The 22923-nt window shown below is 38.8% G+C and overlaps 1 long non-coding RNA gene across 2 annotated transcripts; it reads right to left on the bottom strand.

The window, feature by feature from the left end:
• Positions 1 to 1018: 1018 nt before the first annotated feature.
• Positions 1019 to 22567, bottom strand: LOC129485686 (uncharacterized). Of its 2 annotated transcripts, XR_008658768.2 has the most exons (4): positions 22300 to 22567; positions 5109 to 5342; positions 1883 to 2165; positions 1019 to 1337 (listed from the first exon to the last, which is right to left on the bottom strand). It is a non-coding gene; the product is annotated as an uncharacterized lncRNA (long non-coding RNA). The 2 variants fall into 2 exon arrangements; XR_008658769.2 differs by lacking the exons at positions 1019 to 1337; positions 1883 to 2165 and adding an exon at positions 3609 to 3662.
• Positions 22568 to 22923: the final 356 nt, after the last annotated feature.

Raw genomic sequence — 22923 nt, 5'->3', positions numbered from 1 at the left:
GTACAATACTATAATTGCATTGTTTATATGAACTCCAAGAATATTAGTGCCAGCCAAATCTGGTGGTCATCTTTTATAGAGAACCCAGTAGGGCCCCTGAGAGTGTTTCTATACCATGAATAATTAAGAAGCAATTTCTCACTTGTTAAAACTTACATTTCCTCAAAAGATTAAAGCTAGAATTTAAAAATAGAATTTTGGGGTCGTGCTTGGCAGTATCTGAAACAGTAAATACTGATACTGCTGCTGCCAATACCATCAATACTAATTACTGCTATTATTCTAATACTATTAGGCATGCTGCATTTTAAATTTGAAATAAAATTAAGTGTGATGGTTATTTGTGAAGGCTATGGAGTAAGTAAACATTGGGTTTCAGCCCTTCTATCTACTAGTTTTGTGACTATGTCACAAACTATAAGAGTTATAAATTGAGATATGTGACAAAAGTCATGAGACATAGATATTTAGTTAAATAAATACTGAGTTACCTGATTATGTTATTTTGTTAAGACACATTCTGCTGCAAATATGAAAAACTCTATTGTTTAAACACAGGTTTAAACAATAAGGAAATTGATTACTGCATACATCAGTAGAACGGATTTCGAGCCTGCTTCATTCAACTACTTGGTTTTGCCTTCAAGAACCAAGACCTCTATCTTATCTCTCTGCCATTCTTAATCTTGGTTTTATTCTTGAGCTGTTTGTCATAGGAAGCAGAAGATCTGTATTTCATATCCTGATACATCAACATTAAGAGCAAGGTTTCTCAACCTGAGAACTATCAGTATTCTGCATAATTTTTTGTCGTGGGGCCTGTCCTGTACATGGTAGTATATGTAGCAGCATCCCTGATGTCTATTCAGTAGAATACATTCGCCCCTTTCCAAATTATCCCCTGGTTATGAAACCCAAAATGTCTCTAGACAGCGATAAATGGCCTTTGGTGGGAAGATGGGTCAAAATTGCCATCAGTTGAGAACCACCTTTATTCCCAGAGAAAGAGGAAGAGGAAGAGAAGACAGCATCTTTATTTCCAGAGTTCTGTATGAGTCTTTCCTCATGCTTTCTTGGTAAGGATTGTATCACATATACATGAGGGAACCCATCAGTCACACTGACATTGGGAATGGAAACCTGAACACAACTGTGGTCCTTTCAGGAAGGTCACTGGGATAAGGAACCAATAGTATCATCTCTAGTATCTAATTATCATTTGTTGCCACAGCAAACTCCCAAATCTCAGAGACTTAGCATCATAAAAGTTCTATTTGTTCTTCACTTAAATTCTCACATGGGCAGTGGGATTTTTCTCCATCTTGTAATTTCAGGAGCTAAAAAACAGAAGAGAAAGGTAGAGAAAACACACTACTTTTTTTTTAACCTTTTCATTTTGAAGCAATTTCAGACGTACAACAAAGTTATAAACATAGTACAGAGGGCTCCCTATAAAAATAGTACAGAGGGTTCCCCTTTATCTCCTACTCAGCATCCCCTAATGGTAACATCTCCTATAGTACAATTATCAAAACCAATAAATTACACTGGTAAAATATGACTAAACTACAGGTCTTATTAGAATTTTGTCTATTTGTTCACTAATGTCTTTTTTCTCTGACTGTCTTAGCCTGGAAGGGAAACAAATCACTTTGCAGAGTCATTGGCCAGAACACATTACACAATGCTGATCAACTGCAAAGGAGAATATGAACTGAGAGGAGGACATGGATATTTTATGAGAACAAATGACCTCTTCCTCATATTTTTTTAGACAGGTATATGACTGAATACACTTAATCTCTCCAGAGATTCCAGAGATATATGTAAAAGTCAGAGGACTCTAATTTCAACAACATGTGCAAAGTGGGTGTTGCCATACCTGAGGCACTGCCCATTTGTAGCTTTCCTTGTCTATTGAAGTGTGTTGCTGGTTGGAACTTGTGAGAAGGCTTCTGGTTAAAGTCCAGTTGTATCATTTGTCCTGGTCAGTCTTCCAGGCCATAAGGCGACACATCTTTGTGCCTCCACACCTCCAAAAATAGCTGTAGAGTTACCTAATTATCTACACTGAAAATTCATAGTTGGCCATCTTTCTGAGATGAACTTTCTTTACAATAACTTTAAATGAGAAGCTTGACAGCTCTGAGGCTCATTCTCCTTTGCTGCAAAATAGAGATAATAATGCCTCACATAGTGGATGAAAGTATTATATGAAATAATGTACATAAAGCAAGTAGAATGTTTGAGCCATAATACATGTTCAACAAATAAAAAAAGTAGTTATGGTAGTAGTTTTTCTGCATTACCAATTAAAACAGATTATTCAGTTATGTTCTGTAACTTTTAGTCTTTTTAAGGTATGCTTGATATTTTTAAAAGGTTCAGTTTGCATATCATTATTAATATAATTTTAAATTTGCATATTAGGATGTTTGTGTAAACTACAAGAAAACCGACTGAGTTAATATAATCTATTTATTTGGGAAAATAAGATTTAAAGACAAAATTTAAAAGTCCAGGATTCAATTCTCTGTGGGTTCTTCATCTTTTTATGATATTTTTCATTGACTTTTCTCCCTCCTAACAATAAATTGTGTTTGTTTCTGTAATATGTTTTCTCACACTATCCCCAGAGAACTAAAACCTGTGATATTTCTAATACAGGCTTTTTTGCTTCCCAGAAATTGGGCTAAAAGAAGGTGAGAATCTATCAGAGTTGCCAAAAGAGAAATGCTTGGTGATAAATTATCTATCTGAGCATGTACAATGGACACACAAAATATTCTGAAACTGTCAAATCAAATGTGAGCATGATTAGAATAAAGCTGCTCGATGTCAGGGCCTTGCTTAAATAAAAGTGACAAGTTCTGACAGAATTTCTGCCTGGTGTGGATGAATCACTGAGATGATTTCTGAAATTGCTTTTTTGCCAAGGAAACATTAAAGAGTCAAAGTTTTTCTGCTGTATACCATCTGCAGACAACACCTTGGTAATGAAAACCACCACAGTTTCCAGAAGCCACACATTTTGCAGAATCCACTGGTGTGGTCTCCCTCCCACCATCTTTAACTTATGACTGGACTTGGTTTTGACCGTCTGTGGGTAAAACAATCGGGTGGTTTTCAATACTACAAGAGAAAGCTGAGCTCAAAGGTAACTACACCCTGATCTTCAGAGTCTGGTCATTCTCTTCACCAACCCATTTTCCTAGATGGCAGTTTGCCTTCTCAGAGGACGGTGAGGTGCCTTCTTAGACAAGAGTGATGTGCCTTCTTAGAGAAGAGGAAGCCATACTAGGATTATAGCAGATTTCAATTCCAAACCTATTGAGAACCAACTGCATGACTTAAGCCTTTTTCTTTCTCTTTGAATTATTTTACTCCATATAAAATAGAAAGAATGCTTTTAACATTTATTAGATCCATGCTACATGTTGGTTACTGTGGTAAACATTTAAACTTATAAGATGTGGTTACTGTCGCTAAAGGTTTAATAGTTCATCTGTTTATTGTGCAATTGAAAATATAAATCATTATATGAATACAAAGATTCACCAGAATATTTTATCTAAAATAAATAGGTGTGTGTGTATAATTAATAACTCCTATTTATCCATCTGTCTGTATCTTCTTCTTCTTCTCAATGTGTGTATCATATACTACACAGAAATACACAGTGAGAGAGGGAGGAAGATACAGAAAGAGAGAGAGACTAATAAGAATAAAGTTTGTAATTATTACCATTTTCAGTGTGATTACAGGTGACATTTTATTCGGAATTTATGTTTTTAAGATAAATATACATTGCTTTTGTAAAATAAGCAAGTAAAAGTTATTTCATCTCTATTCAATAAAAAGACATTTTACATGGATCCAATCTTGCATTTTCCATTATTATCTGTCATTTTCTCTAGCTAACACAAATATGGCCTCTCTCCTCTCTTGCAGACTATTTTCTTAGAAGATAGGGTTAGAGAAAATGGGGGTGGCATGTGATACAGATTCTATGTCAAATAATTTTAGAATTTCTAAGAATTCAGTGAGTAAGTAGAAAATCAGACATCATGGCCTACATAGAATGGCTGAGAGAAGCAGTTTTGTTCACAGCCTGATCCTGAGTGCCTAGCACCATGCCCCCCATGTAATAGGATATAAAGAGAAAATTGAAACCTTGGCTGAAGCAATGCAACCATGAACTCCCAGGCCCAAGTTTTGGCTGTGATACGTGACTTAAAAGAATCTTTTTTTTTTTTTCAGGTCTCAGTTGTAAAAAAGCTAGCCTTAAAGATTCAAATAGCCAAATAGCCACACTTTGGATAGACACAAAACTTTAAACTGGGTACAAACATGTCCATCTCCATTGTCTTCGTGTAATACCCCTCTGGTCTTCTAGGGCTCAGTTGAAGACAACGGACTTTAACATAAATAATCATTGGTTGTGACAAGATATCTTGTGCTAGCTTTCTGTTTCCATATAACACATTTCCACAAAACTTAATAGCTTAAAGCAACAAACTTAAAAACCTCACACAGTTTTGGAGAGTCAGAAGTCCAGCAGCTTAAGTGGATGGTTCTGGTTCATGGTTGCTGTCAAAACTGGGCAGGGGCTGCAGTCATCTCAAGGTTAGACCAGTTGTTGGCCAGAAGCTTCAGTTCCCTGCCACATGTGCCTTTCCACAGGCCTGCTTCCCACATGGCAGCTACTTCACCCAGGGACAGTATTGAGAGAGAGAGAGCACACTGACGTCTCAATATTTCTATGCCCTGTCTCAGTCACACATCATTAATCCCATTTTGTTAGAAGTAAAACAATAAGTCTAGCCCTGTTCAAGAAAGGAGTTTCAAAGAATTTGCTGACATTAAAAAAAAATTGTTTTATTTCTTTTTATTTTTGGTAGAGACTGGGTCTCACTATGTTGCCCAGTCTGCTCTCAAATTCCTAGGCTTAAGTGATTCCCCGGCATCAGGCTATAAAACGCTGGGATTGTAGGCATGAGCCACGGTGCCCTAGTTGACATATTTGTAAAATCTTCACAGATAGCTCAATATGGGAGGAAAGTAGGGATTATAGTTCTGGCTTCCTGCAGTAATGAACTGTCCCTTACCTGTTCCATCACTGGGCCAGAATCTGTTGTATTTGGACTCAGTTAATGCTGTGAAGCTGCTATGTAAGCCCCAGTGGATGCGCTGGTGAGTACTGAGATCGATTTAGGAGTCCACGGAGATCAGTTTCATTTTCTTGGATGGTTTCACTAACACTCATGCAATTCCAAAAACATGATGAAATTGTTTTTCAGTCCTTTATTGGTCTATCCTTGCCTGTCCAGACTGGTTTTCTTCTTAAATACCACAGGGAAACAAAAACCAGAAGACATCTTTTCAGGTTAAATATTTGTTAAAGTCTTACCTCCCCTTCTCACAGACAGAGGGAAAACTATGTTTATCAAACATGAAAAGAAATGCCTTTTTGAAGCACTATGCTATTCTCACTCTCCTTTCTCTTCCCTGACCCCAAACATTCACAGAAGCTATTATTTTAATAAGGTTGCTTTATAAAAATGACACATAAATTAATCAAGCAAAAACTGTGTTTCCTGGAAGCTAAAAAAACTAGTAATAATTATACTATTACATTCTCATCTTATGATTGCACAGGACTGCATAGCTTATAAATAACTCTTCCTATGCTATTTTATCTAATCTTCATGAAAAATCTTTGGGATAGGTAAAATAGGTATTAATCCCTCCATTGTACATATAAATAGAGACATACAGATGTTTCGTAACTTGGATAAAGTCATATAACTTCCACCTTAAATATGGTTTAGAATAAATTAGTGGAGAGATGGGGGAGGGGAAGGGAAAGAGAGAGAGAGAGAAAGAGAGAGAAGGAGAATATAGAAGACTGAGATTAATAACAAGTATCATCACACAGAATGCCTCTGACAGAACCCACATCAGAAAATAGGATTTTGAGGTGGCACAGCTGACTCTCCAAGTTAATACAAACAAGAAGGAGAAAACTGTGAAGACTTTTTAGGTGTGATGAGTCACAGTACTGTGGAAAATTTTGAGCCTTAAAACCTGCATTTCACCCTGGAATTTCTCCTCCATTTGCTGGAAAACCAGTCCTTCTTAACTACAGTCAAAAGCATAGCCAAGGACAAACAAATTAGTTAGAAACATGTTCTCCAAGTCAGTCTATGGATTATCCCAGTGATTCTCAAACTTGAGAAGTATTGAAATTATCTGAAGATTCCTTAAAACACAGAATCCTGACCCCCTTCCCCAAAAACTGTTGGATTCAACAGCTCTTCAGTGGGGCCCAACAATTTGCATTTTTTAACAAATTTCCGGATGGTGCTGGCATTGCTTCTCTGGAGATCAGACTTTGAGAACCCCTAGATGGTTCTGTTTGTTTCTATACTTCTTGAGTCCTCCTCTGGCCTCGGCTTTCCCAACTTGATATTCAGCTTGTGTGCACTGACAGTGGCCAGCCTCAACGCTGGCCCTATCGAGGGTAGTTTTTCATTTTATTATCTAAACTGGGACACTTCTGAAAGTGAAGGCAATACTAGTAATAACTACTACACGGGGATTGTCTTAATAAACAAGAATATATATCCAAGCCCTGCAAGCACTAATTTGATTCGACTCAATCCTCTACATACATTTTATTCCAAATGATTATTTACATAATTAATAATTGAGTTAGGTTTTATGTAAATATAAATATATATATACACACACACATGATTATATATACACACATATGTGCATACACACACACACACACACACACACATACACACATGCTTTTTTTTCATCCCAGTTCCTGGAACATAATGGTAGATTCTCTGAGGAGCATCTTCTAGAAGAAACGATGGATATATTCCCTCAGCTGCTGGCTGAAGAGCGCAAACAATTCTTTTGTCTCTCTTAGGAGATGGCCTCAGATTGCCTTCTTCCAAGGACAACCTGCATCAGTGACTGATCACAGGATATATAGGCTCATTCCCTTGCTCTAACTTGTGAAGACTCCAAAGGGCCATCCCAGCTCTAGAGAGGCTTCTTGGGGTCAGCTGAGGCATCTACTGAGACTGCATTACAGCTCAACTTCTTCCTCTGATCAAAACTCCTTTTTTTTTTTCATAAGTATTGATCCTAGTTGATGTCTTGCATACTAATCTTTATCTCAGAGTTGTTGCTTCCTGGGAACTCAACTTGTGACACACACAATAAATATTCAATAAGATGAGTTGCTGTTAGTGACTACATTTTCTTCAAGTAAAGTTTCATCCAGTGGCTCCCTTAGACATTGTTATAATCATACTACTGTTTGATCTATAGCTACTAAAATTACTATGGTAAATCCGGTAACTAAACAGCTTCCATAGAATATACATAGTAACCTTCTACTCGGTAAATAGTGATAAATGCTTCATCTTGAAGCATAATTAAGGCCTGCTCTCGTTAGGAGGCTTTGTCCACATGATGCCAATCACTGGAATGATATGGTGGGTAAGTAACTGTGCAGTTCTTTAGACTGTATTTATGTAATACTCACTATGAGCCTCACGGGTGAGTGCACTTGATCCTTGGACACCTCCAGGGTTAAGGGTGGTGCCAACCCCCCTCCTTTCACACAGTGAAAAATCCACATGTAACTTTAGATCCCCCCGAAACTTAACTACTAACAGCCTACTATTGACTAGAAGGCTTACCAATAGCATAAACTGTTGATTAACATACTTTGTATGTTATTGTATTATATAGTTTATTTTATAATATAGTAAACTAGAGAAAATAATTTGTTATTAAGAAAACCATAAGGAAGAGAAAATACATTTATAGTACTGTACTGTGTTCATTGATACCATAAGTTTATGTCATCTGTTTACAAGATAAATCATCTGTCTGAGATGGTGGGCAACCACAGCTGCAGACCTCAATCTGTGGTGCATAGCAAGCAATTCAGCTTGTTCGTGTCATGTCATGACTTTTCTCTGCTTCTTGGGAGCACTTCTATCATCACTAGTGGCATTTGTATGAGTCCCATGGTGTTATTCAAGGTTTATGATAGTGTACTAAACACAATTTAAAAATGCAAGAACCATGAGAGATCACCTTTTACTGAAATGCTCAATTTACTAGAGAGAACGGTTGCTCACACAGAGATGATTAGCATCATATGGCATTTTAAGCATATACTCACAACTCTGAGCTCACTGCAATAGCAATAGGAGGAGAAATTGTTCTAGTAGTACAGTACGTACTACAGTTAATTTTATACAGTGATGATTTAATACTGCACTTCTATGTTTGTTTACATTTTTTCTTGATGGAAAATGGTGCCATGAATGGTTTGTGTGTGTATAAGTTTGATAAGTTTTAACTTTATATAATAGATTTGTGTATATTTAATGATAGCAAATGACAAAATAGACTAGTGTCTTATACATATATCTTATATATTCATGACATATCTAAATTTTTCTGATTTTTTTCAATATTTCTAGGCTACGTAGTTTGTCTGCAAGTTTATTTAAATTGTCACAATCTCCAAAAATTTTTCTAGGTTTATTGAAAAAATTCCATATATAAGTGGACCAGCATGGCCTAAACTCATATTGTTCAGGGGTCAACAGTGGTATGATTTTTCCCCATTCTACATTTTGGACTGTTATATATATTCACTGTGAATTGTAGTGTGTGTATGTGTGCATGCATACATGTATACATGATGATGTCAGATTTTGAGCAACTCACAGTGTAGTGAAGCCATACACTCAAGCTTTCATATTTAGCTTCATTTCTTTGCATGTGAGCTAATGAGATGGGTTGGAAGTTATTCAAATTTCCTTGAGAACTGCCTGTAAAAATATGTGATATTCTTTCTAAGAGGAAGACATGTTAGATTTACTGTTGGTTAATAGAAACCCCAATCTGTGAGGTGGAGACATTTATACTGCTTGGCAGTATTAAGATCAAGCTTACAAAGAGGCTATAAATTTCTTAATCATTGGCAGAAGCTAAGCTTCCTTTTTTATGTAATTTCTGGGCTTCCTCTTTTTCTTTTTTTAACCTCATTGACAGTTTCAAATGGCTTGGGACTCTAAATAAAGGTCTGGCCCCATAACTGTCTCCTCCTTTTACATGCTTCCTGACAGATTTTTTGAAGAGGTGAACAATTCATTATCTCTATCTGGGTTTAAGAAAACCAGTTCTCAAATCTGGCCCTTTTTGTATGAATGCATTCTAAGAGCTCTAGGTATGGCTCTGAGTACTTTTCAATAATGTAATTAAAACTCATCTGGGAGAGTTTACAGGGAGAGTGATGAATGGAATTGGGGAACAAGAACTCAAGAGAAAAAGGAGACAGCATATTTAGGTCAAGGTTTGTTAACACTGGCCCTGATATTTGGGGCTGGATAATTCTTTGCTGTGAGGGGCCATCCTGTGCATTTTACACATCTTTAATAAGACTCCCCAACCCTCTGAATCGTGACAGCCAAAGATTTTTCAGATATTCCAGAAAGTTCCCCACAGAAAGGGGCAAAATTGCTCCAAGTTGGCAACCACTGATTTAGATGTTAAGTAGAAAATGATGCAAAGACCCCACCAATAATCTAAATGATCTTCTCTTTACTCCAAGTAGCACCACTGAGGGCAGAAATCTGGTGACCTGGCCTCCATTACATCATTTAACATCTATTTATGGAATAAATACTGACTGTATTTTCCGGCATGTTGCTAGGTCTACAAAACTTGGTTCCTATCTTCAAATATCCTACACTCAACTGTGGAAGACAGACAATTATATATCTGAATACAAATAACAGAAGCCTTATGAAGGAAAATGAAAGCTGGTATGAGATGGTAACAGACAGGGTCTGTCCTGGAGTTGTAGTCATAGAAGGACTCCTTGAGGTGCAAATGTTGTAAACAGTATCTGAAGATCTAATAACGGCTGACCAGAGATCTAGCTCTGCTTTCCTGGCTGAGTCTACTACTTGTTTTAAATTGCACTGTCCACAAGGCATTTGGACCTTTTATTCTTCAGTTCTTTCTTTCTTAGTTATTTCTGAGGGTCTTATGCTTGCTAGTGTGAGAGAGAAGAGAAGGGCCTGGGAGGCAGCAGCGGTCCCTAATCAAAAAATTTACCCCCGACCATGACTATGGTGCAGTGGCAATTCTTCTCACAGTTGCCCTGGCTAGTCAAGACTATCTTCGGGTTTCTGTTTGTTTATTTTGCTTTGTTTTTTATTTTTATTTTTCAACACATGCCATCACCCGCCCACACACACACACCCTGGCTTTTTTAGAATAATAAAAAATATATACTATTGAATATATAAATACTATTTCTAAAAGCAAATCAAAGCAATTATTTTATTGAATCTGCCTTTTCAAATCATATTCTTCTTTCCCTTCTGAATAAAATTTGGAGAGAGGGAGTTGCATTCTGCTCCAGAGTTTCCAGGCTGGGGATCATGAACTCGATGGCCTTCTCATTCTCCTTGTATTGCTCTGTTTTCACTCTGCTAATAAACTCATACCTGAGACTGGGTAATTTATAAAGGAAAGAGGTTTAATTGACTCACAGTTCCACATGGTTAGGGAGGCATAACAATCAAGGCTGAAAGAGAATGAGGAGCATCTTACATGGTGGCAGGCAAGAGAGCATGGGTAGGGGAACTGCCCTTTATAAAATCATCAGCTCTCACGTGACTTATTCACTATCATGAGAACAGCACAGGAAAGACCCACCCCCATGATTCAATTACTTCCCACCATGTCTCTCCCATGAAACATGAGAATTATGGGAGCTACAATTCAAGATGAGATTTGGGTGGGGACACACACAAACCATATCATTGTTACTACACATTTTGTTATGTAACAGAAACCTGGTATGGGATGGGGAGGGAACCACTCTTCTTCAAGCAGGGCAAAAACATTTCCTTTACTATTTTGTAAATAGTTCTAAAATTTACCACTTAGTTAATCACATTAGTTTAGCCTTAAAGGCTCTAATGAGATGCAAAGTTGACAGATGGGTTAACATATTAAATCTGTTCATGTCCATTACCATGAAAACTGGCCATGAATTAAGTGGACACATTAGGCAACAAGAGCAGGACCCTAAAAATACAAACTGAAACCACAGTGAGATATCATCACATACAAGTTAGGGTGGCTATTACCAAAAAGTCAAAAGATAACCAATGTTGTTAGGGATGTGGAGGAAAGGGAACCCTTGTGCATTGTAGGTTGGAATGTAAATTAGTACAGTCATTATGAACAATTCCTCACAAAATTAAAAATGAACTACTAGCAATCCCACTCCTGAGTATATATCCAAAAGAAATGAAATCAGAGTGTGGAAGAGATACCTGCACTCCCATGTTCATTATAGCATTTTTCACAATAGCCAAGGTATGAAAACAACCTAAATGTTCATGGACTGATACATAGATAATATTTATTGGACAAATGTATATATTTTGTGTGTGTATATGTAAATATATATTCATGTTAAATGTTGATGTGTACATGTATATACATGTATATATGTATATATGTACATAAGTACATGTATATATGTATATATGTACATAAGTACATGTATATATGTATATATGTACATAAGTACATGTATATATGTGTATATGTACATAAGTACATGTATATATATGCATATGTACACACACACAGACACACACACACCCTTACCCACACAATGAAATACCATTCAACCTTAAGAAAGAAAGAAATCCTGTTACTTTCACCAAAATGGATGAAACTTGTGTTCATTATGTTAAATGAAATAAGCCAGGCACAGAAAGTTAAATACTGCATTACATCGTTTATATGTGGTATCTAAAGTCAAACTCTTAGAAGCAAGAGTAAAATAGTGGCTGCCAGGGGAGGATGGGGGATTGAGGAGATCAAAGAATGGTGATCAAAGAAAACAAACTATCAGTTATACAGGCTGAATACATTTTAGAGATCTAATGTACAGCATGGTGACCATAGCTGGTAAAATGTATTGTATACTTGAAATTTGCTAAGAGGGTAGATCTCAAGTGTTCTCACCACACACACACACACACACACACACACATACACACACACAGGCACACACAAATGGCATCTATGCAAAGTGATGGTTATGTTAACAGCTTGATTGTGGCAATCATTTCACAATGTATACATATATCAAGACACCACCTTGTATACGTTAAATACATGCAATTTTTATTGTCTTCAGTTATATCTCAATAAAGCTGAACAAAAAGATTATGAAAAATGGGGGGATGGGAAACAGGACCCTAAGGTCATAGAACAGAGGAGACAGCTTCTCTTCAGTAGGGGTGATAGGAGTGTCAGGGAAAGACACTGGCCTACAGGTAAACCTGAGACAGAGATGCCTCCAAATTCCTCAGGAGGGAGGGATACAGGAGAGGAGCCACAGAAATGGAGGAGGAATGCATAGAGAAGAAAAAATGGTTTCTTCCCCAAGACAAACTTCACCTCACTTCCAGGCAAGCTGTTTTCAGAAAACACATGGGAGGCAAAATCCAAGCCCTTTTGTCTTTGTCCTTCTTCAAATAAAAAGCAAAATAGGCATTAACATGCAAAGGGGTCACAAAACCTGAAGTTTTTGCCCATCTTAGAGGCCCTGCCTCTGAGGAGGGATGAGAGAAGCATAATAATTTGACACTCAGTATTGTTGGTTAAAGAGAATGTTCTACCCACAGACAGCCTAAGATATGGCCAGAGGCCTCTTTAAAATTAATGTCTAAGAGACTGGAAACTTCCTGAAGCAGTTTCCAAATAAAATAAACAGGCAGATGTTTATGTCACCCTGATTTTGTTTAGGATTTGCTAGGTGACTACTAAACATTTTATTTAAAAAAATTACTTTTTCCATGTAAGAAAACTTAGTGATTTTTCTAAAACTGAAAAGTTCACTGCAGTCTCATTGAACTATTCCTTAAACAACAGTCCAGGACAGCAAGCTAAGCTGCCGAGGGATGACAGTCGTGATAGCCCACAGCTCTGAGCAGGGAGGTAAGGGGAGCGGTGTCAAATTAAATCTGTTAGAAGTTGAGAAACATGATAAAAGTATAAAATAGTCAGGATGCAGGAGAAGGGCACCCAAATTCTCCATTAAAAAAATAGCTTCCCTTTAAGAAGCCGAAAGAGATATGAGGAACAGCAGCCGCCTTGGGGCACCACTTCTAGGTTGAGCTACCTGAAATCTGATTAAGTGAAAATATAATGAGCACTTACACTTGTGTGTTAGAATTAAAAAGGCATCACCTGAAAATAATGTTATTGAGCATTTTTTATATTGCAAGACACTGAAATAAGCACTTTACGTGAACTAACATTAATCTCCAAAACAAATCTATCAGGTTGGTATCATTATTCATATTTGTAGGAAACTGAGGTGCGTAGAGTAACATATGAGCAGATGCATATGAGGATGCAGGTTGGCCTAAATCCAGACAAGTGCACTTTGAACAATGACACTTAGGTTAAATCAATAAAGGAGCAAAGACACCATTGATTCTCATTATTTGTGGTAGTTATGCTATATAAAGTCATTCTAAAAAATGTAATTAGCAAAGACTGAACCATTGCTTCTAGGGGGAATGGAGGGTGAAATTTCTATAAACCTCTGGTCACAACATTTTCTTTTTTCTTTTTCTTTTTTTTGGAGGGGGGTGGGGGGCGGTGTTTCACTCTTGTTGCCCAGGTTGGAGTGCAATGGCACAATCTCAGCTCACTGCAACCTCCACCTCCTTGGTTCAAGTGATTCTCCTGCCTCAGCCTCCACAGTAGCTGGGATTACAGGCACATGCCACCACGCCTGGCTAATTTTTGTAGTTTTAGGAGAGATGGGGCTTCACCATGTTGGCCAGGATGGTCTCGAACTCCTGCCCTTAGGTGATCCACCTGCCTTGGCCTCCCAAAGTGCTGGGAATACAGGCGTAAGCCACCATGCCTGACCGACATTTTCAACTGATAAATATATAACCTTGTTTTACATGTTTCTATTTACAGAAAACTCATGTAATATACCATTGATGCATTAACACTGAGCTTATGGCCAACAGCACTATAGCTTGCATCTGAATGAAGCTTATCATACACACATTTTCTCCCTAAGACAAATCACAGCCTTCTTACTCTTAGGAACATTACACAGCACTTTAGCACTCTGGTTGGAGGCCATTTTAAATAATAAAATCATCAACAGAAAGTCAAAAATGGGAAAAATGTGGCACTAAGTTGACCACTAAAAGAAAACTTATTTACAGAATGAGAGCTGAAACAAAATGGAAGAGTTCAATCTCATTTGGGAATGTGCACTTCTGGTAAAAATTTTTCACTGCACTTTTCACATCTCCAGTGACTGTAAAAGTGCTGTATCAATTTGGGGATTACATATCAATTTTGGAGAGTAGATGAATTCATAAATACAGAATCCAAGAATAATATTGATGAACTATGTTCATTCTGCCCATCCCCATAGCCTGGTAAAAATAATGTTCCGGAGAGCAGAAAAGGGGAGAAGGATGACAAGAAAACCGGAAAGAGGGGCTCAATAGAAAGGAAGATCTACATTGCTGACATCTTTGGTTTTAGTAGCTCAGTTTTTGTAGCATTTCTTCTCTTGAGGGCCCTGTGTTGTAGCCTTGTTTAAGCAACCGACAGGCTAATTTCCTGAAGCAGAAACTCTGCATTCCTTGGTCCCCTCTCTTGTTTTCCAGATCTTTCAGAAACGAGGACTTGACTTGTCCCATCTCTAATTCTTTGGCAAACCCAGGAGTGCTGTTTCTCAACACAGCCATTATTGGGTTTATACTGTTTTCAGTCTTTCTCATATCTCATTACCCTTATTCAGAAGTGATCTGATCACCTAATGCTGTATTTTAGAAACTCTTCTACACAAATGAACAAAATGCATTACTTAAACTGATTTATCTACTGAGGATAAAGAAACCCAGGGGTAGGTCTGGCATTTAAGCAATCCTGGAATAAAGATGACACTCCCAAATGATAGCTCAGGACCTTACCTCTCTCTCAAACTCAGCTCTCTTTTACTGTGCTAACCCACACTCAGAGAGTCTCTCCCTGTGTTCACCCAATGGCAAACAGAGACACCAAAGGCAAAATCTTTCCAACTTCAGCTCAAGAACAAAGACGTGGACCCCTTTTCCGGTATTCTTAACAAAGACCTTAGGACTTAACCTGCCGTTATTTAAACTGTACTGATTTAAATCTGCATGTGTCCATCCTGATTCACATAAACTGAGACTGTTGGCATGAGGGAGGCGCATCCCCCAATAAAAACTGAGGGGTTTTTTAGAAGCCGGACTCCTCTGTGTAGGCAAACACGAATGAATGCTACACAGGTGAAGTGAGGTTCATCTGCCCCGCAAGCTGGCCTCAGAGGAGTTACTCTTTTCCAGAGGATCTGTCTTCAAGTCCTGAGCCGCCCCTAACGGTAAGCAGTGGCCAGACGAGGGCAGGAGAGAGAGAAGCCTCAATGAAAACCTCAGACCACAGGAAGCTATGATGGAACGCTCACTGCTCTGGGTACATGTCAGAAAATATGAAGCTGATTTGAAGCTTCCTGCCTGTATCCACTAAGGCATTATAACTGTCACGCACAACTGGCTTTCTGCTCCTAGGATTCTCTCTGGCTGCCAGAGCCTGCTCTCCCCAGAACCCTGGCAGGTTTGAAGGGCCCGAGAGTTAACACTCCTTGGGAGCAGCTCCCTGCCCCACACCCCCGCCAGTGAACCCTCCTATGGGATGACCCTGAGGCACCTGTGCCACACTGACTCACAGCTTCATCCTAGTGGGGATGAAAATCCAGTGAATTGGAGAAAAAATGCACTTTCCTTCTCCGTCTCACTCCCCTGTTCCTCTGCCGGTGCCTCTGGGATCACCTCCCAAATAAACCACTTTCCTCGAACCTTGTCTCAGTGTCTGCAAATGCCCACGTGGACCATGATGGCATAGGATCCAGGATTTTAAATATTTTTGCAAGAATACATATTTTCTGCTGTTGTGTTCTCCCTACTATAGAATAAAAATCAAGGAGGGGATGAATAATATCCTTGCTGGGAAATCCACTGTTAATGTATTTTCTAGAAATAAATGAAAAGAATATATATTTAGGCAGAAAAATGTAAATAGCATGATAGTATAAAATATAAAAACTAAATTTGTATTTTCTTACCTTCTTCCAATAGTAAATTCTGATTAATTCTCTTGTAATTCCTCCCACAGAAAAGAGAATATACAGAGAAAGCAAATGATAAAAGAGGAGAGAGTGTCAGAGAGAGGTACAGAAGGAGAGCATTTGCAAAGCTTTTGGTGTAGAGCTGGTTACTAAATAAATCAGTGTCCTTAACACTTTCTTCAAACAATAGTTCTGTCTTTGAATATACTTCAAGTAACAGAACCTGCACTGTAAGTAAACATATATACAGGCATGTTTCAATGATGATGTTGGTCTGGCTACTGGATATGCCATACATGAACTCAGTTAACTCACCAATAAAAATTCAAATGAAGTCCTCTTTGCTAATGAATAAAAATGAGCAGGACTAAAATCTAATTACATCCCTACAAGAATATTTTATGTCTTAAGTAGCCAATATTTTTACAAAGTGAGCTAATTAAAATATTAAATAAAATACTAAAATAAGTAGACAGTTTTGAATATTTCTGATTAAGTTACATTTGTTCTTTATACATTTTTCTAATACAAATGATGGAAATTATAGAATATAAAACTCCAATTAATCTTTCCTTCCTTGAATGGAAACATGATTCAGAAGTTAACAGCATTGATAGAATCTAAGCATTTTCCTAATGAAAAACAAATCTTAACAAAACATCAGTACAATATGTTCAGTATGAAAGAGAATATAGGCTGGGCATTGTGACTCATGTCTGTAATCCCAGCACTTTAGGAGGCTGAGTAGAGAGGATTGCTTAAGGGCAAAAGTTCAAGACTAGAGTAAGAAACATGGTGAGACCCTGTCTCTACAAAAAAATTTAAAATTACCCTGGGGTGGTGGTGCACGCCTGTTGTCCTAGCTACATACTCATAGTGAGGTACGAGTGGAACTTAAAAGGAGAATTACCTGTTGTCATCAAGCACATGTGAAAATACAGTAAAAACAGACATCACTATTTACAGAATTTGCCAATGCAACATCTTTTATTTTTATGACTGAAATTTTTTTTTTGAAATATATTTTCACTTTTAAAAGAGATGGAGGAGGACTTTCAGGCAGGTTAGAAGTGACAAAGAGCAAAAGGCTCAGCCAAGGCAATGGCACACGCCAATCAACCTGGCATCCTGGACACTGCACAGTCCTGCCTGAGACACAGGGCCGGGCATGGTGGCTCATGACTGTAATTCCAACACTTTGGGTGGTCGAGATGGGCAGATCACCTGCGGTCGGGAGTTCGAGATCAGCCTGACCAACATGGAGAAACCCCATGTCTACTAAAAATACATAATTATCCAGGCATGGTGGTTCATGTCTGTAATCCCAGCTACTCAGGAGAGTGAGGCAGGAGAATCACTTGAACCCAGGAGGCGGAGATTGTGGTGAGCTGAAATTGTGCCATTGCACTCCAGCCTAAGAGCAAAATTCTATGTCAAAAAAAAACAAAAATCAAAAGCAAGTTAGTTACTTCCTAGACACAATGGGGGTACAGGCATTGGATAAATACACCCATTTGAAATGGAATAAATTGGCCAAAACAAACAGGTTACAGGCCTTATTCAAATCCAAAATCCAGTGGGGCTATTAAATCTTAAAGCTCCAAAATGATCTCATTTGATACTATGTCTCACATCTAGGTCATGCTAATGCAAGAAGTGGGCCCCCATGGTCTTGGGCAGCTCTGCCCCTGTGGCTTTGAAGGGCAAAGTCCCCCTTCTGGCTGCTTTTATGGGCTGTCATTGTCCACTGCTTTTCTAGGCACATGGTGCAAGCTGTCAGTGGATCTACCATTCTAGAGTCTTGGATGGTGGCCCTCTTCTCACAGCTCCACTAGGCAGTGCCCAGTGGAAACTCTGTGGAGGCTCTGACCCCACATTTTGCTTCCACACTGCCCTAGCGGAGGTTATCCATGAGGACTCCACCCCTACAGCAAACTTCTGCCTGGACATCTAGGCATTTCTAGATGTCCTCTGAAATCTAGGACGGGGTTCCTCAACCTGAATTCTTGACTTCTGTGTACCCATAACAGCCTGAGCTGTGCCTTGGCCCCTTTTACCCACAGCTGGGACACAGAGAACCAAGTTCTGAGACTGCACAAAGCAGCAAGGCCCTGGGCCTGGCCCACAAAACCATATTTTTCTCCTAGGCCTCCAGTCCTGTGATGGGAGGGGCTGCCATGAAGACCTCTGGCATGCCCCAGAGACATTTTCCTCATTGTCTTGGTGATTAACATTTGACTCCTTGTTATTTATGCAAATTTCTGCAGATGGATTGAATTTCTCCTCAGAAAATGGGTATTTCTTTCTATCGCATTGTCAGGCTGCAAATTTTCTAAACTTTTATGCTCTACTTCCCTTTTAAGCATAAGCTCCAATTCCAAAACATCTCTTTGTAAATGCATAAATTTGAGTGCTTTTAAGAAAACCCAAGTCACTTCTTGAATACTTGGCTGCTTAGAAATTTCTTCTGCCAGATACCCTAAATAACCTCTTTCAAGTTCAAAGTCCCACATATCTCTAGGGCAGGGGCAAAATGTTGCCAGTCTCTGCATATCAAGTAACGTTTACTCCAATTCCCAACAAGTTCCCCATCTGCACCTGAGACCACCTCAGTGTGGACTTAATTCTCCATATCACTATTGGCATTTTGGTCAAAAACCTTTAACAAGTCTCTGGAAAGTTACAAACATTCCCACATCTTTCTGTCTTCTTCTGAGTCCTTCGACCTCTGCTTGCTACCCAGTTCCAAATACACTTCCATATTATCAGGTAACTTTATAGCCACACTCCACCCTCTGTGGTACAAATTTATTACATTATTCCATTTTCTTTTTTTTTTAATTTTATTATTATTATACTTTAAGTTTAATGGTACATGTGCACAATGTGAAGGTTTGTTACATATGTATACATGTGCCATGTTGGTGTGCTGCACCCATTAACTCGTTATTTAGCATTAGGTATATCTCCTAATGCTGTCCCTCCCCCCTTCCCCCACCCCACAACAGTCCCCAGTGTGTGATGTTCCCCTTCCTGTGTCCATGTGTTCTCATTGTTCAATTCCCACCTATGAGTGAGAACATGCGGTGTTTGGTTTTTTGTCCTTGCAATAGTTTGCTGAGAATGATGGTTTCCAGTTTCATCTATGTCCCTGCAAAGGACATGAACTCATCATTTTTTATGGCTGCATAGTATTCCATGGTGTAAATGTGCCACATTTTCTTAATCCAGTCTATCGTTGTTGGACATTTAGGTTGGTTCCAAGTCTTTGCTATTGTGAATAGTGCTGCTATAAACATACGTGTGCATGTGTCTTTATAGCAGCATGATTTATATTCCTTTGGGTATATACTCAGTAATGGGATGGCTGGGTTAAATGGTATTTGTAGTTCTAGATCCCTGAGGAATCGCCACACTGACTTCCACAGTGGTTGAACTAGTTTACAGTCCCACCAACAGTGTAAAAGTGTTCCTATTTCTCCACATCCTCTCCAGCACCTGTTGTTTCCTGACTTTTTAATGATGGCCATTCTAACTGGTGTGAGATGGTATCTCATTGTGGTTTTGATTTGCATTTCTCTGATGGCCAGTGATGATGAGCATTTTTTCATGTGTTTTTTGGCTGCATAAATGTCTTCTTTTGAGAAGTGTCTGTTCATATCCTTTGCCCACTTGTTGATGGGGTTGTTTGTTTTTTTCTTGTAAGTTTGTTTGAGTTCATTGTAGATTCTGGATATTAGCCCTTTGTCAGATGAGTAGGTTGCAAAAATTTTCTCCCATTTTGTAGGTTGCCTGTTCACTCTGATGGTAGTTTCTTTTGCTGTGCAGAAGCTCTTTAGTTTAATTAGATCCCATTTGTCAATTTTGGCTTTTGTTGCCATTGCTTTTGGTGTTTTAGACATGAAGTCCTTGCCCATGCCTATGTCCTGAATAGTATTGCCTAGGTTTTCTTCTAGGATTTTTATGATTTTAGGTCTAACATGTAAGTCTTTAATCCATCTTGAATTAGTTTTTGTATAAGCTGTAAGGAAGGGATCCAGTTTCAGCTTTCTACATATGGCTAGCCAGTTTTCCCAGCACCATTTATTAAATAGGGAATCCTTTTCCCATTGCTTGTTTTTGTCAGGTTTGTCAAAGATCAGATAGTTGTAGATATGTGGCATTATTTCTGAGAGCTCTGTTCTGTTCCATTGGTGTATATCTGTGTTTTGGTACCAGTACCATGCTCTTTTGGTTACTGCAGCCTTGTAGTATAGTTGGAAGTCAGGTAGTGTGATGCCTCCAGATTTGTTCTTTTGGCTTAGGATTGACTTGGCGATGCAGGCTCTTTTTTGGTTCCATATGAACTTTAAAGTATTTTTTTCCAATTCTGTGAAGAAAGTCATTGGTAGCTTGATGGGGATGGCATTGAATCTATAAATTACCTTGGGCAGTATGGACATTTTCACAATATTGATTCTTCCAACCCATGAGCATGGAATGTTCTTCCATTTCTTTGTATCCTCTTTTATTTCATTGAGCAGTGGTTTGTAGTTCTCCTTGAAGAGGTCTTTCACATCCCTTGTAATTGGATTCATAGGTATTTTATTCTCTTTGAAGCAATTGTGAATGGGAGTTCACTCATTATTTGGCTCTCTGTTTGTCTGTTATTGGTGTATAAGAATGCTTGTGATTTTTGTACATTGATTTTGTATCCTGAGACTTTGCTGAAGTTGCTTATCAGCTTGAGGAGATTTGGGGCTGAGACGATGGGGTTTTCTAGATATACAATCATGTCATCTGCAAACAGGGACAATTTGACTTCCTCTTTTCCTAATTGAATACCCTTTATTTCCTTCTCCTGCCTGATTGCCCTGGCCAGAACTTCCAGCACTATGTTGAATAGGAGTGGTGAGAGAGGGCATCCCTGTCTTGTGCCCGTTTTCAAAGGGAATGCTTCCAGTTAGAAAAGGCCTTTGAAATTAGTCCATTTTCATACTTCTATAAGAAAATACCTGAGACTGGGTCATTTATAAAGAAAAGAGGTTTAATTGGCTCACTGTTCAACATGGCTGGGGCAGCCTCAGGAAACTTACAATCATGATGGAAGGCAAAGGGGAGGCAAGGCACCTTCTTCACAAGGCAGCAGGAAGGAGAAGTGCTGAGCAAAGGGGAAAGAGGTCCTCATAAAATTATCAGATCTCATGAGAACTCACTCATTATTACAAGAACAGCATGGCAGAAATCACCCTCATGATTCAGTTACCTCTTCCTAGTCTCTCCGATCACACGTGGGGACTATGGGGATTGTGAGGATTACAATTCAAGATGAGGTTTGGGTGGGGACACCAAGCCCAACCATATCACTGGACAATTACAGTAGGTCTTGGTCTGTCTTTACATGTTCTTCTTCCTTGTCCACGGCATTGCATAAGGTGGCTGTGGCCAGACTGTCTTGGAGCACAGGGCCTATTATTAAGTGACTAAAATAATTCCATTTCTTTTTATCTAGCAGCACTTGCATAGTGCCCTAATCTGCGAATCAGATGAGTCACATTTATAATACCATAGGGCTTTTGCCCAAATTGATATCCAGTTTTTCTTGTTTGGGTTTATTGTAAGGGAAAACCTCAGTATTTTTATGGATAACTAATTACTGTTGATTGTCAGTAACCAGGCCCGAGGAAAGTGGCCTCACCTTCCCAGTGGTGCCAAATGATGAGTAACAACCACAGTAAACTTTCTTGATTTCACAGGTTCTGTCTCTAATTCTAACCACCAAGGAAATTCATCCATCATCTTAGACATCATGGCCCAGAAACAGTTACCTCTATTGTTACTGAACACTTTAGCAACCAAGTTTGCTTCCACTCACCAATGAGCTGTACTATATCTGACCACCCAGCCCACCAGACTCCTGTTGTCATTCTTCCAAAAAAGCGTTGTGATCTCAATAGCCCAAAGTTGGGAGCCAAATTTGTCAAGAAAGCTGAATGATTCAGTTGGTAAATAACATATAAACCCAGATAAAGTCATAGTTTTTCACTTACATTGTCAGTCAAACAAGGTCAACATTGATGGCAGTGCTCCATGTCCCATGTTCCTTGTCCCACAGGTTGACACTCAAACAAAAGGGGCAAAATGACATGCAAATGAGTTATGAGGCACTGTGTTCTGTGGAGCCAATTCCACACAACAGCTAAGCAGTTTTATAGTCTGCGGCTGTACCCTAAGAGGAAACAAGGCAGAAAACAGCCCTCTAGGAATTAGAGGCAGATGAGGAGCTGCCTGTGAAAGTCTCTCTCAAGGTAAGGGAGTAGGTGAGACATTGCCTTGCAGCAGTTCCTCAAAGACTGCCCACCTTCCTGTTCCTGGAGGATCACAAGGCATTCTGATAAGGCTTACATCACATGAGCCTTGACTGTGTGGCCTATGAGCTATAAGGTCACCAGGGCACCAGTATTCCCACCACTAAGAAAATTGGTTCAGGTTCTAGGGAAACCACTCCTGAAACCTTTCCTGACTCACACAGGTTTTCTTTGAAGGGCTCACAGCCCCATGCCCAGAATGTGTCCAGTGGGACCAAATGGTAAGCACCATCTAGAAACAGAATGTTTCAGTCTCAAGCTTCTGAATAGAACAGTCATATTCCGTGGGTTATTTCTAAGAATCAT

Source organism: Symphalangus syndactylus, chromosome 7, assembly GCF_028878055.3.
Source record: "Symphalangus syndactylus isolate Jambi chromosome 7, NHGRI_mSymSyn1-v2.1_pri, whole genome shotgun sequence".
Taxonomy (NCBI): domain Eukaryota; kingdom Metazoa; phylum Chordata; class Mammalia; order Primates; family Hylobatidae; genus Symphalangus; species Symphalangus syndactylus.
This window is presented reverse-complemented; position numbering and strand designations above follow the sequence as displayed.